Here is a 14,021-nt window from a genome sequence, read left to right as displayed (position 1 = left end):
ATTGTGCCAATTCCATGGCCAGTGATTATCCAATATGTCTTAGAGATAAGAGTCACATGTTTTCCTATCTTCAGTGTACACACTTGCAACTGTACTTCATTCATTACGATTTATGTTGCGATATAAAACTGTCTGGTTACTGGTAGTTCCAAGATGAGAACCAGGAGGAATGACAAACTTCAAAAGCCACTGAGTGGACAGCTTGTTCAGTAGTGGCTAAATGAAACCGTAAGTGTTGGGCGCGTGTCTCGGTGTAGTGTGGGTGGGAGACGAGAGTGGTAGGGCTGATCCCCTTGAGGCAATAGGCATCTGGCAGGCGTCTCCCATGCGTTACACGCCATGACCAGTACACAACTAAGCCACCCACATCACACTTATTCTTGCAGAGGGCAGAGTGGTGCTGAGTCATTGGCAACACAATGAGTCGTCTCATTAAACGGCACAGTTAGTGCCTTGTAACCAGTCGTCACCCGGAAACGATTTGCGAATTTGTTCTCTAAAATTATACGAAAATTCCGAATACACTTCGTCACTTCTTCCATGTCAGACCCATAGTTCCTCTCAATAATTTGCAAATTCACAAAACAGATTTCTAAAGGTATTATTTTCTCCTCGCCTAATGCACCTGTGTTATAATGTGAAAGCTTGAGTGCATGTTTTTCATTTTGTGAGACAAATAAAACACTAATCAGGGTTCCTGTATCAACTAAAATTTTCACAGTTTTTTCCCTGAGCTAGCTTTCTAAAACTACTTTCGGGGCCTCATTGATTACAAGATGCTAGGAAAAATTTCAATAACATCTGGTAAAATTGTTGTTAATTACAGTACAACCCCTTTCGCAATCTAAAGCCGCGACCTAAATCTACATGGTAAAAAAGCGAAATACAGTATCACGACATTTTGTGGATATTAAAATTAATAAAGGAATGTCTAAAATATACCCACAATGTTAAAAAAATATCGCTGTGAGTATATTTCAGACACTTCGTTATTAATTTTAATATACACAAAATGTGCTGACACTGTACTTTGCTTTTATAACATGTAGGTTGCGGCTGACGATGCGGTTTTAGGCCGCGAAACCGATTGGGTTTTAATAAACAAACGGAATTCTTCCTAGCATGATGCCTTGCCTCATCAAGTACATTTTTTTCCTCACTTGGCTCATTGTTCTAGTAGGGTGCAGTGGTGGGTGGCAGGGGTCTGCACCACGCTCATTTCCCCACTCTGCGTTTCCCCATTGTGCTCTCTCATTTCGCCTATTACTTCGCAACACTTTCCACTGTATATAGCTCCGCCTCTGATTTTGTGGACAGCCATTCTTTGTTTCCTACAACAAGAGGCACTATGGTACACAGCCATGTGGTTCGGTTTTCGATACCACTGACAATCTGTATCATTTACAAGGACTAGGTGCGACTCATTGCTGCGCTTAGAGGTTGAAACTAATCGACCAGATTCCGCATGTAACAGAGTCAATGTCATGGTTATGTGTAACAGAGTGGGGAACACCATCTTAAGTACAATCCCAATCTGTGGCTCTATTCCGCGAATGAATACATCAGTGGTTCTTATCTTCGATTCTTCAATTAGAACCTCATGGTGCAGGAACTTTTTCCCAGCGCATACATTCGCTAAGACATAGTTTCTATCCTATCTCCGAATATTCACCTTTTTTTCCTGCACAGCAGACAAATGATCTCGTTAATAACTGACGCCTCTTTTGTCGACGTAGCGCCCTTCTAAACCATTTGCGAGCTCTTCAAATGTTGTTGCATCGTGCACATCATCCACTGATTGTACAAAAGTGAATGCTGAAAGCTTGAATTTAGATAGATGTAACAGAAAACTATCCGTTCAGGAGCAAGTGCGTTCTTCGTCTCGAACATTCTGCAAACAGGTGTGATAACATTCTCGCCAGGTTTACTCGAAAAGGAAGGAACAAAACAGATTGCAGGAAGGGTGCTAACATTTGCTACATACGAGCAACAGCAACAAGGGCATCACAGGGAGAGGCTCTCATAACTAATGCATTAGCGATAATCAGGGCCACGATTGGGATACGTCTCGTTGGTGACTCTGTTGCGCCAGGGCATGGAGCAGTGGGTGTGCTCCACTGGGTCCGCCAGATTGCATACGACGGGTATCGATGTGTGACGGAAACTTCCGTTGCAGTTACCAATTCTGGGGCGCCAGTAAGGTGGTATTGATGTTTGATACCACAATAGTGACATACATTATTATATATTACGTCACTGTACGATTAATACAGCTAGATGAAACTTGAACTGTACCTACAAACAAATAACAGCTACAGCATAATGCGAAAGGAACTGAAGTAAATACGCAATGAGACGAACAGGAGCGGCCATTTTATTCAAAGATGGTAATTGCACCCAAGTCACCGCGATTCATGATGGTCGCCTGGACATAACAAAAGGCAGGACATGGTTGTTAATAGGGTGTATGATCAACAAGGGCAGCAGTGCATGCTCTGCAGTGTGCACCCACGCTCGCTGCAAGGTTGGTGACGAGTTCCTGTGATAGGGCGTCTCATTTCCCCGGCGCATCCCACACATGTTCGATGAGATTTAAGTCACAGGAATGGATAGTCCAATCCATTCAGAGCAGCTCGTATTCCAAGAGCTCCTCCATCTCTAATGTTCGATGTGATCCCGCAGTGTCATCCTTAAAAATGAAGGCAGGGTGTAATTCAAAGCTAAAAAAACGCGCATGAGGGCGGAGTACAGTGTCACGATAATGTTGACCAGTGGAAGACAGTATGCCCATGCAACATTATCCGCTCCACACCGTAACTACCAAAACTACCATCTTCACCAATGTTCGAGGGTGCATTATATGTTCTCATCTCTCGCCATATGACGGTACATCCGGTATCAGTACTCAGACTGAATCTACTATTATCCAAGGAGAGCACACGACCCCTCTCCTCATTCGTCCATTCCCTATGCTCTTGGCACCACTGCAAATCTTATCCTGAGGTGTGGGTATCAACAAAACAGAACATACTGGTCATCTGGCAAGGAAACCACACCCATACAATCCCTGTGACACTGTGCAGCGTTGGGTTCCTTACCTAGTAGTTCTGGGTGCAGTTTGATGTGAGTCCCATACTGACTGTTGAACAATATGGAGATATGATGCCAGACTCTAATGAGTAGTAGGGCAAACTTTGTATTAGCGCATTTCGTTAGTGCAGGTTGCCTACATCAGGGGCAGGTATGCCCTCAGGGCCAAACCTATTCTTCTCCTTCGATTTACAAGTCATTAACCTATCGTTCTCCTTTGATTGACAGGTCCTTAACCTATTGTTCTGATAAAAGGATCGTTCCTTTTGATTGACAGATCCTTATCCTATTGTTACCCCGCCCCCTCCTCCCAACCCTATCCCTCAGGAAACCTACCCCTCTCAGCTACAGGTACAATTTCAGGTCTGAGTTATTGAAATATCCCATCTCACTCTTATCAAGTTGATTGATTACTTAATTAAACTGATCAATAAATTAACCTCTCCCCCTCTGTTAAACCCCCTCCCCTCCCACCCTCCCTCCTCGAAATTGGCGGGAAAAAGGCTCAGTTGATCTGTCATTTGAAGGGAATTCGATTGTAGTGTATGGAATATTGCTTAAACCATTTAGGCAATGTATAGAGTATTGTTCAGTTATTTATGGCAGTGTATGGAATGTAGTTTACTTATTTAGTTAAGGAATTTGTCCGGAAATCGATTGCTGTGTATGGAACATTATTTAAGCAATTTAGACAATGTGTGCAATATTGCTTATTTAAACAAATTTGGGGATTCAAGGCAGTATATGGAACATAGTTTATTTATTTATTTAAAGAATTTTTCAGGAAATCCAACACCATCCTCGCCACCCCCTCCACACACCCCTCGCCCACTTTCCACTCCCACTCCCCTCGTATACTTGGCCATGAGGTGGAGAGGAAGGATCTCACAAAGGGAAATTCCTGGGTACATTGTGTTTTATAAAAAAAAAAAATCAGTTTGCAGGGCTTGGATTTCACGTCCTCATCATTCTCTGCTGTTAGGAAAGATGCAGGCCTTGTTAGAAGTAATTACATCGATCGCATTCCTTTTTTTACTCCGATTACGCAAGGAATACCGTCATGAAACACACATCACACGTAATTACACTCAGCAAACATCTTTCGATCGTGAAGCACGCACCGCCCGCCTTACCCTGTCCACTGGAGTGCACAGGATGCTACCGTACACGCTCCCAGGAGTCAGGATGCACTGGCGCCCCCGCGAAGTGATGACACGGCCGTCAGCTGCCGAGCTACACGCAGGTATCAGTTCAGGTCTCATAAGGTTGAGGCGGCTGCATCCCTTTGATACATGACAAACACCTTTCAAAATAAGTGTTCAAATGGTTCAAATGGCTCTGAGCACTATGGGACTTAACGTCTATGGTCATCAGTACCCTAGAACTTAGAACTACTTAAACCTAACTAACCTAAGGACATCACACAACACCCAGTCATCACGGGGCAGAGAAAATCCCTGACCCCGCCGGGAATCGAACCCGGGAACCCGGGCGCGGGAAGCGAGAACGCTACCGCAAGATCACAAAATAGTGGTCACCTAGGCACCATTGCTGGCACGATGACGCAGAGTTGCAGGCCCAGCAGTACAGAAATCTCTGCTTCCCAGAATAGCTCAGGGTGCATTCTTCCTAGCAATCCTAATGGGACATGAGAGCTTCATCTAGCTGTGTACGCGTGTTTACCTGCCAAGCGTGGCTGAACCATTACTGCATAATATTCGCGTGGCGACTGACCATCTAAAAGGTCCTCAGCGTTATAGTGACGTAAAATGGTTATGTAAATAAGAGCCTAGTCGACCTCTCGGAAATTGTAAAGTGCAGCATAAATAGTTAACAATCGCTTTTGTAAGAGCTTTCGTCATGTTTCAGCTTGCCTGCATTGACCTGTATACGAAAAAGGCTGAAACAACACCGAATGCATTCTTCCTGATGATCCTAACCGGACAGCCCGTCTCTTACTGAATTTACCCGTCAATCTGCTGTTGCTGCCAGTGTGGGAGCACTGTCCGGCCGGCCGGAGTAGTCGAGTGGTTCTAGGCGATTCAGTCTGGAACCGCACGACCGCTACAGTCGCAGGTTCGAATCCTGTCTCGGGCATGGATGTGTGTGATGTCCTTAGGTTAGTTAGGTTTACGTAGTTCTAAGTTCTAGGAGACTGATGACCTCAGATGTTAAGTCCCATAGTGCTCAGAGCCATTTCAACCAGCCGTTTTTGAGCACTGTCCGCCATATTTTTCTGCAGACGAGACTTTTAAAGGCAAAAAACTATTTTGTACAGACCGCCAAATTGCACTGACAAATAAACACTGCAAAAAGCGGTCTACAGATCGTTAAATATATCCCATGTATTCACCGTGCCACAGTGCAACGCCGACAGAGGAGACTGCCACCATATACATGGCCTATGACCCCAGCCGCAAAAGTGCGTGTCAGAAAGGGAGAAGCCAGCTGGTCATGGACTAGCGCCCACCCCAGGAGAACCTAAGTGGTAGGAGTTCGAACACTATCAACACTCCCAGTACAAACCCTCATCATATTGAATCTTCTCAATTTTCTGCAGAGTATACATGCAACAAGCGCGGTCCTAAAGTCAACTGGGTATTAGTTCACTATTCGCCTGCCGAGGGGGAGCTGCGAGCCAAATCGCCAGAAACCAGAAACTTTCTCGGACTCTCTGATGTACAAAGGATGGGCAAGCCCGATCTCGGAACAAAGGCGTACGCTGAGATGCTGTTTCTGGCCTGACCTGCTTCCTTGCTGCTACTCTTTCTATGGCCATCACCAGACTCCCAAGAATACTGGGAACCAGCCAGACACGTATTTATCAGTGTAACTACAATTAAATATTAGGATTGCTGCAGCAGTCTGACACCGCGCAATGTACTGGATATGTCTCGTCTTTATGACCAAGGTTCTGGAACGAATCTCAGTATCTACAGCACACATAATTTTCCACGTAAAAAAATTCATTCCACTTATGCCTATCAATGTGCTGATTGTATACCTCCCTCGCGATAGGACACGCAGTAGCAACCACCAGACACTCGCACATATACCCCGAAGACTGTTGTACAAAGGCTGGGTCAGTTCCCCTTTCACAAAGGTGTTCCTGTTTCTGGCCCCGACCGGCTTGCTTGCTTTCTACACCAATCTCCAGACTCTGGGATTACAAGGACACACATATTTTCACATGGTTTTACAGAATATTGAACCATTTACGTAATACTTCTCAATAAGAAGCACATTGCAATATACCTTGCACAGCAGTATCGCTTGTGCAACATAATTCTGAAGACGTAGACTGGAAATTATGTCTCTAGAAACCCGAAACTTTAGCGAGGTAGAGCGTACTGTAAACCATTGAGTAATTAGAAAACCACTGCGTAACTAGAAACTTATCCTATCTGAGAAGACCTTTACATGAAAACTTGAAAAAATAGAAGAAACTGATATTTCCACTTGTGAATACCGATGTCAGTGATGTATCAAATTTCAAATCATCGCTATAATTTACGAAGTCAACCAAGGTGTTTCTCATGAGTAGAGAACCAGCATAGTGCCTTCCACCTGTCTTTCACCTGCTAGATGCGCACACCACTGTCTATGTTCTCTCAACTAAATAAAGACGGGAAATGTGAAGAAGCAGTCAGTCGGACAATTTACACGGGAGGGAATAATGGTCCATCGCCAACACATGTCCATATTGATTCTTCGCAAATTTCCACGCGATCACGAAAGCTGTCCAACACATAGTAATTAATAGTTCGCTATTCGGCTGTCTAGAGGACGACACGGTTAAGTCAGCTACATTCCTGCATCCCCTACAGGCCTCTCCATTCAGAGAGCTACTACTGTTAGCCAGAAACGTGAGTCATTCCTTCCACAGGCCACGGCCGGCGCGCTACACACCCTAGACAGAATTACCCTAGGAAAGCAGTCACATACATATTTGGTCGCTATACTTACAGTTAACTCTACGATCGCGGTCTCAGTTGGATGACAATAGACAATGAGCGAATTATCAGAAATACACTCAAATCCATATCTTCCTTGCACATGTCAGAACACACACACACACACACACACACGCATACTTCATAACCCTGACACTCATGGCGAACCTATCACGCACCCCCTACTACCAAGTATAATACTTCGCCAATAGCTGATTGCTGGCAATGCGAAATAATACGGAGAGAAAATCAGCGATCGGTGTACATGTCCCAAAGTTTTTCTTGCGAATGGCACCACTATGTCTTATAAAGAGAGGCGTAATCGTCTTACAAATGGCCAGATGTTAAAAAAAAACACGATAGCAACGACCATATTACTATCACAATCGGTCTTGGTTCTACAGACGCACACAAGTATCCATGTTAAAAGCTATACCAGCTTTATGAATAGAAGTATGACATTACCTCCGAACGAAGTGGTTTTTCCAGACAAATGCCACGACACTGAATATAGACAGTGATCGCCAGACCAACAGTGTGGTTACAAGTCACCGATGGTGCAACCTCCTGATAAAATCATCAGATTTAGAATGATTCGGCTATGGAACGTAGTATGAAGCCGGTATTTGCAACTCCCTCATGCCGCCGCTAGATATTTCCCCAGTATTTGTAACGTATTCTGTCTTGATGCCACGACAGAGGTTCAGTGATATATCGACTGGGTTATAGGTGATGGTTGATTGAGAGGGATCACTAATGGTAGATGGTGTGCTGATTGAGGTCGTAAGAAATGTACACTAGCTTTTCAGATCTCTAGTGCTATGCTTTCCAGTAGAAATGATGTCTATGATTTGGAATCCAGTCTTTCCATTCAACCTGTGTCGTATCTGATGGAGAAGTCCTTTAATGATTACAGCCACTAGTGAATCATATTTCTGGCGCCCTCATATCTCGAAACAAGTTACCTTTCCGAACCTATCTGCTACAGTAACATTTCAGATAGGCTCCGTGTCTCTTGTGACTGCTGCCATTTCTGCAGCTTTGCACGTGTGATTGTTCCAATTTAAGTCGAAACTGTGCAGAAGTCAAAGAGAGCTCTATCTACCACCTTCTGCAACCCGTATAGAAGCAGAGTTACCTGAGTTAGTGCGAGAGGACTGTGTTTTGACTATTCGGTGGAAATGGGATCAAGTTGTCATAGCTCCGCAAACAGTGTACGATGTGTAAGGTCAGCACCAAACGTAGCCTGCTTCGGTAACACAGGGTAGTAAAAAAGACAGTACGGTAACTGGCAGAAAGATGAGGATTTTGCTACAGCATTGTGATGTGTCTCCAAACTACATACAGGTACTGTTGTCTGAAGCAGATCCGCATTCCTCGGAGCCCATTCACGTCCATCACCCCAACATAATATCATCATTAGTCTATACCATCCAACAGATAAAAATTACGAACTGTAAGAGCTCCACTAACTTCATCTGATAGAGAACTAGATAAGATTTTTACTGCATCTCTCCCCCCCCCCCCCCCCCCGCCATATATCGAAAACAAATACCATCCGCATGCTGGCATCGAGCACACGTGACGATCCTATTAAATATACTAGTATTGATCCATTGCACAGACCAGTGTAAATTTGCATCGCCTGTAATGTTGGAGGATGACAGTATCCCACAAACTATACTGTAAGTCGCAAGAGGCGCTCCCTGTGACCCTGTGTTGTGGTTTGAGACATTGTTTTTTCTGCTGTAACACACTTTGTACACTGCCATATATTTTGTTTTCTCCACCACGACTTCGAGGTCTGTGTCAGGTTCTAAACTGACATTAACACGTTGTGACCCATTGCTTCTCACAGAAAACTAGACGTCGCATCGTGTAAATCATGTTGTTATTGCTGCTGCCATAACATACCGCAGAAACTGGATGATTTTAAGTAAAAGACAGTTACAACATAAGGAAACTGGAGAAGTTTGGCGGCGTTGTGGAGCGTTTCCAAACTGCTGTCCGAAGCGATATCAGTCAATCATTATGTGGTAACCAAGAGCGTACTAGTGGACGGATGGGAAGGAAAAGACACCGTCGATGTACTGTAATAATAAGGATCACAGTTGAAAGTGCGAACAATTTTAGCAATTTTTACAGTACTCAACACATCTTCTTTCCCAATTTCAGTATCTTCGCTAAACTATCCCTTCTCTACTTTGCGAGTATCATTGCGAATGTAGATAGATGACTGTGCAGTACGGCCATTCATTGTTAATTTTCGAACATACACATCATCAAAGTATACCAGACAGCACTCTACATATTTGTAGCACCTAGAGCATAGTGCTTAGCTTACGATCTATCTCTACGCGGATGAAAGTCACAGAGCATTCCTGCTGTCTTAGGATAAAATTAGAGACTGGAAGACCCCCTCGAACTGTGTTTGGCCAACCCACCCAGCAGCAATGATTTAATTTGCAGCCAACCAGACGTAGACCACTACATTCTGCATCTTGTGAATGAATGGAGCTTGCCGAGTCTTTGCCAATCCAAGAGCACAAGATTTCTCCAGATGCGCCCATTTCGAGGAACATATTTGAAAGTGTTGTGGTGAAATAGCAGACGGTTAAGAAGAACAAGAAACGGGTGATTTTTATCCACGATGGAGCTCCAGATGGATGGAGTTCGAAGCATTTTACGTAAATCAACTACGCTATCAATTTTCTTGTTCTAGTGTCTGGGATCAGTACCAGGAGGGTATTGGTAAGGGAGAACATAAACACACGCTCTCCTAAGGCTACATGGTTCTGCACTTAAAGCAGGCTATAATGTTAGATCCCTTGAGTTTTTGATCTATCAGTCGTGTGGAATGCAGCGGTGTTAATATTCAAATGTGCGAAATGTACTTCCAACGCGTCACATACATCCTTCTTGCAGGTTTCTCTACGATAAACTATGGTAACAAACTGTAAAACGAAAAAACTACTTCCTTAAAACATTAGCTCTGTCTGATACATGCACAATATAGCTTTCCAGAGATGTATAATGTCTACTGTTCACATACAAACATGGTTCAAAAATTATGCTATGCCCACATCAGTCCTATATAAAATGATCGTTACTAACAGAGAATACCTCTCACAAGGGAACAGATAAATGGATAGCAGCAGCATCCAATATGTGAAATTACAAGTCATGTCGCCACTAACTCTGTAAATGGCTCATCTGTGAAGCAGATGTATACATGGGGATTGCAGTGTCTGACAAACACCTATCGCTAACTTACAATTATCTTAGTTGTGAAACTGAATTCCTCGATTTTATACCCAAGATGCGACAAAGAAATGAAGTACATCGCATAAATCTTCGTTCGTTTAGAGATATGTATCGAAGCAGGATGGTCACGTTTCATCACACATGAGATGCAAATTCTCTGACCGAGAGGTTTGCTGTTATCGATCGCAAGTAGACAGTGCTCTAAGTCACAACATACAGAACATGTAGTTGTACACGAGTCGAACGCAGGCTATGTCATCTGACTGATGCATCCTGACAGAACAGTGGGAAAAATGGTCATATAGCCTGCATGCATCATCAGTCTGCCATTAAATCGTCCCTTGTTGCCGCTGCATCTTAATTCGTTCACTCGGGCCACTCTCTGTTATCCTTTAATGGAGATGCATGTAAGTTTAGAGGCTGATGGTTCTCTGTTTTCCTGAAAAGCGTCAAATACATGGGTCAACTCACATGTATCACTGTTATCTCAATAAACATACAGTAGAATGCTGCCTCGACAGAGAAAAAGTGACTCTTTCCCTGGTTCCCATAGGTTCCATCTCAAAGTTTTCTCATATTCCTCTTGCTGTCACATACTTCTTCCCATGTACAACAATTGTTCTGCACCAACCAGAAGACACGTAATGAATTCCTCAATTTCCCCGTATTTCAGTTTACCTTCCCTCTTTTTATACGTATTTTCCTTCATGACATAACCTCTCGTTCCGTGCTCTAAAATTGCTTGTAAATGTAGTACAGTTGCCAACACCTAGTGCAGATGTGCATTTTTCTTGTCGGGAAGCATAGTATAGCACAGTACTCGATTGTATCTATTCGCCTCCACCCCACATATTCCACATTTGCAGAGCGTTTTTTCTGTTTTCTGTATGTCTGTGTATGTGGATGTGTCGTGGGAGGCTCCCAGGACCCGGTCCTCTCGCTGGTGGACCCAACTTCGAAGGTACAACACGTGTTCGGACGTAATGCATGGTTGATCCACGTGTGAGCCCTATCCGTTGCGACGTGTGGTGGATCCGGCACTGAACATTTGTCTGGATATATAGTGCGTGGCAGATCCGCACTCGAACGCTAACTCGGGTGTGGTATATTGTGGATTGCATCCCAACGTGGCAGATCCACCTTCAAACCCAGTCCCAGATGTGACATACTGTGAATCTGCATCCCAACACCGCTCCGTATATAATGCGTGGCGGATCCACACTCAACGCTAACTCGGGTCTACTGAGTCCGCTCGAAGTTGTATTGCGGACAGAAGGAGCTGTTGGTGGTGCTGTGTATCCCGTAAGCAGGGCCGCTCATGTAATAGAGGAGCAGCTGGAGGAAGTTGGTCAGTGGGAGAGCCATTGAGGAAGGAAGCGACCACGAAAAGCAGTTACGGCAGTTGCACAATATGGATGTAGCTGCAAGTTGTGTAGCCAGGAGTCAGCACACTGACATCGCCACCTGAGCCAAACGAGTGGAAGGCGCCTGATGTGGTCTGCGTGAAGACGACTGGCTGTAGATAAGGGAATTATACCCGCGGTGTGGGTCCCTGCTAGGCAGCACACGGGGGTAGGGATACCGCACTGATATTTCACAGGGACATGTTGTGTACTTGGAAGGTGGCTCTCTTTAATTATGTCCCACAAAGTGTATCATTCAATGTTGTTACGTGTATGGTTGTCTTAGGGCCATTGTAAGTTTGATTCGTGCTGTTTTGAAACATATTTCAGGTCATGGAGAGATGCATGTTGAAGCAGCCCTCTTAGTAGGGTTACTATATCACTGCTAAAAGGCTTATGTAAGATGGTTGGACTTTTTATACTTGGTCTGCAGTCGAGTGTTTCTGCAATTATAGTAACCTTGAGGCCGTGTCTGCACTATGTGAAATTATTATTTTTGCTAAGGTAAATTTGGACCTCAGAACTAAGCTTTCGGGAGATTTCTCTAAACTTCATGATTAGTTTATAAATAGCACTCCCGATATTACACATAGTACCCTCACTTTATTATTGTCCTTTACAGTTGTTTATAAATTGGTTTCAGGTTTGCTGATTTATTGTGTGTGTACATTTTATTGTGAGGATACATTCACTGTATTTAACAAGTTCTTCCCAACGTGACATTTAGTGTAAGATATCCGGTCTCCTTTTGTAAAGCAATATGCGATTTATGACTTTTATCTCACGGTGTTAGCAGAATCTGACCCAAAATTACTTTCCACGTTTGGCGGTTTGTAATATGGTGCTCTGATTTAAATATTGTGGCACTGGAAATTCTAGTAAGATCAAGATGTGGTAGTCAGCACGATTTTTATAGGTGTTAAAGGCACGCTGTTTAATCTTCAGCTTTTTTACATGTGTAACTTTCCTTCTTAACAAGGGAGCGTTGTTGCTCACGGCCTGCTCATCTGCAACAGGTAGAGGAGCAACGAATGCAGAAGAATAATATTAAATACATGCATGAAACACGGACTGCCATTCAAATGAGCTAGTTTCCTTTTTTCCAGTACGCCCTAGTATAATAATATCACATTATAATATAGCGGAAGTAATTAATGAAATCTGGCATGCTCGTAACTGCGTTTTTTTTCACTTGACACATTAAAATTGCATCTACATTTCTTCCTCTCTCTTCGCGATGTTCGGAATGTTAAGCTGTCGGCTGAATTAATGTCACAGGTGAGCTCTCTGACTACGAAAAATGGTAGTAAGAAAAACGAAGAGGAGCGCAGATGTCCCTAACGTTGACTAAACAGAAAGATCTACGTCACTGGTGAAAATTGTATTTCACCCTGAAGGAGTCAGATTCGTGTGTCTGTAACGCTCATTGTCTTTTGTATGGTGACTGTCTGCGTGTTCTTTGCGTTCGGCATAATGTATTCGAAACGCATAGCAGCTGCGTCTGGATGAAGGAATTCAGGGGCAGGCTACTGTGACATTAGTGATCTGATAGATCCTGCTCAAAGATGGAAATTGTGAGTGGCCCGTAAAGTTATTTCACGGCTCGGGAGACTTTTCCAAGACGGAGCGGGAATATTCATCTCCAGCACGAACCAGATCAATCACATTCTGAGACCCAACACCAAGGTCATTATCTCCTTGTAAATGCCCAAAGACGCATAACCAGCGCAACACCTGGCCTGGCTAAAATTGGCGCAGCGGATTCTGGACTCCGTAACTCCCATCAGACTGCAAGATCAGTGACAGCCGTGTGGCTTCCAATCCACTGCGTGGTTCAGCGAAAGCAATACAGCACGTTACAGCAACAACAGTAAATTCCGAGACAGTAGTATAGACTGATTTGATTAAAAAATTCCACATAAATTGCTTGCAAATTTTATTCGTTACATATGTACACTTCGTTACACTGACAAGTTTTCATTTAACAAGTGCAAGTTGTGAAACTATGTCTGAGTTTATATGACTGACTTATCGAGGTATGACTGTGATTTGTTGACCAATTCCACTGTACCTTTTAAGTATGCCGCACGTATTTACAAACGCTGGTTACATTTAAATGGTATGTGTGTACGGGTTTTGTGATGAAACGGCTGTTGCTGCTTATAGACATGGTAGACGGTTTCCTAACCCTAGAGTACCGAGCCCTACGGTGTTTCTCATAATTACATTTTTCTGTAGAGGCACCGGGTCTCACCATTATCTTTGATAAGGTTAGAAGCTGAAGTAATGAATTAAAATTTTTGCGAAAACA

The sequence above is a fragment of the Schistocerca piceifrons genome, chromosome 7 (assembly GCF_021461385.2).
Source record: "Schistocerca piceifrons isolate TAMUIC-IGC-003096 chromosome 7, iqSchPice1.1, whole genome shotgun sequence".
NCBI classification, from domain to species: domain Eukaryota; kingdom Metazoa; phylum Arthropoda; class Insecta; order Orthoptera; family Acrididae; genus Schistocerca; species Schistocerca piceifrons.
Note: the sequence above shows the minus strand (reverse complement) of the source record.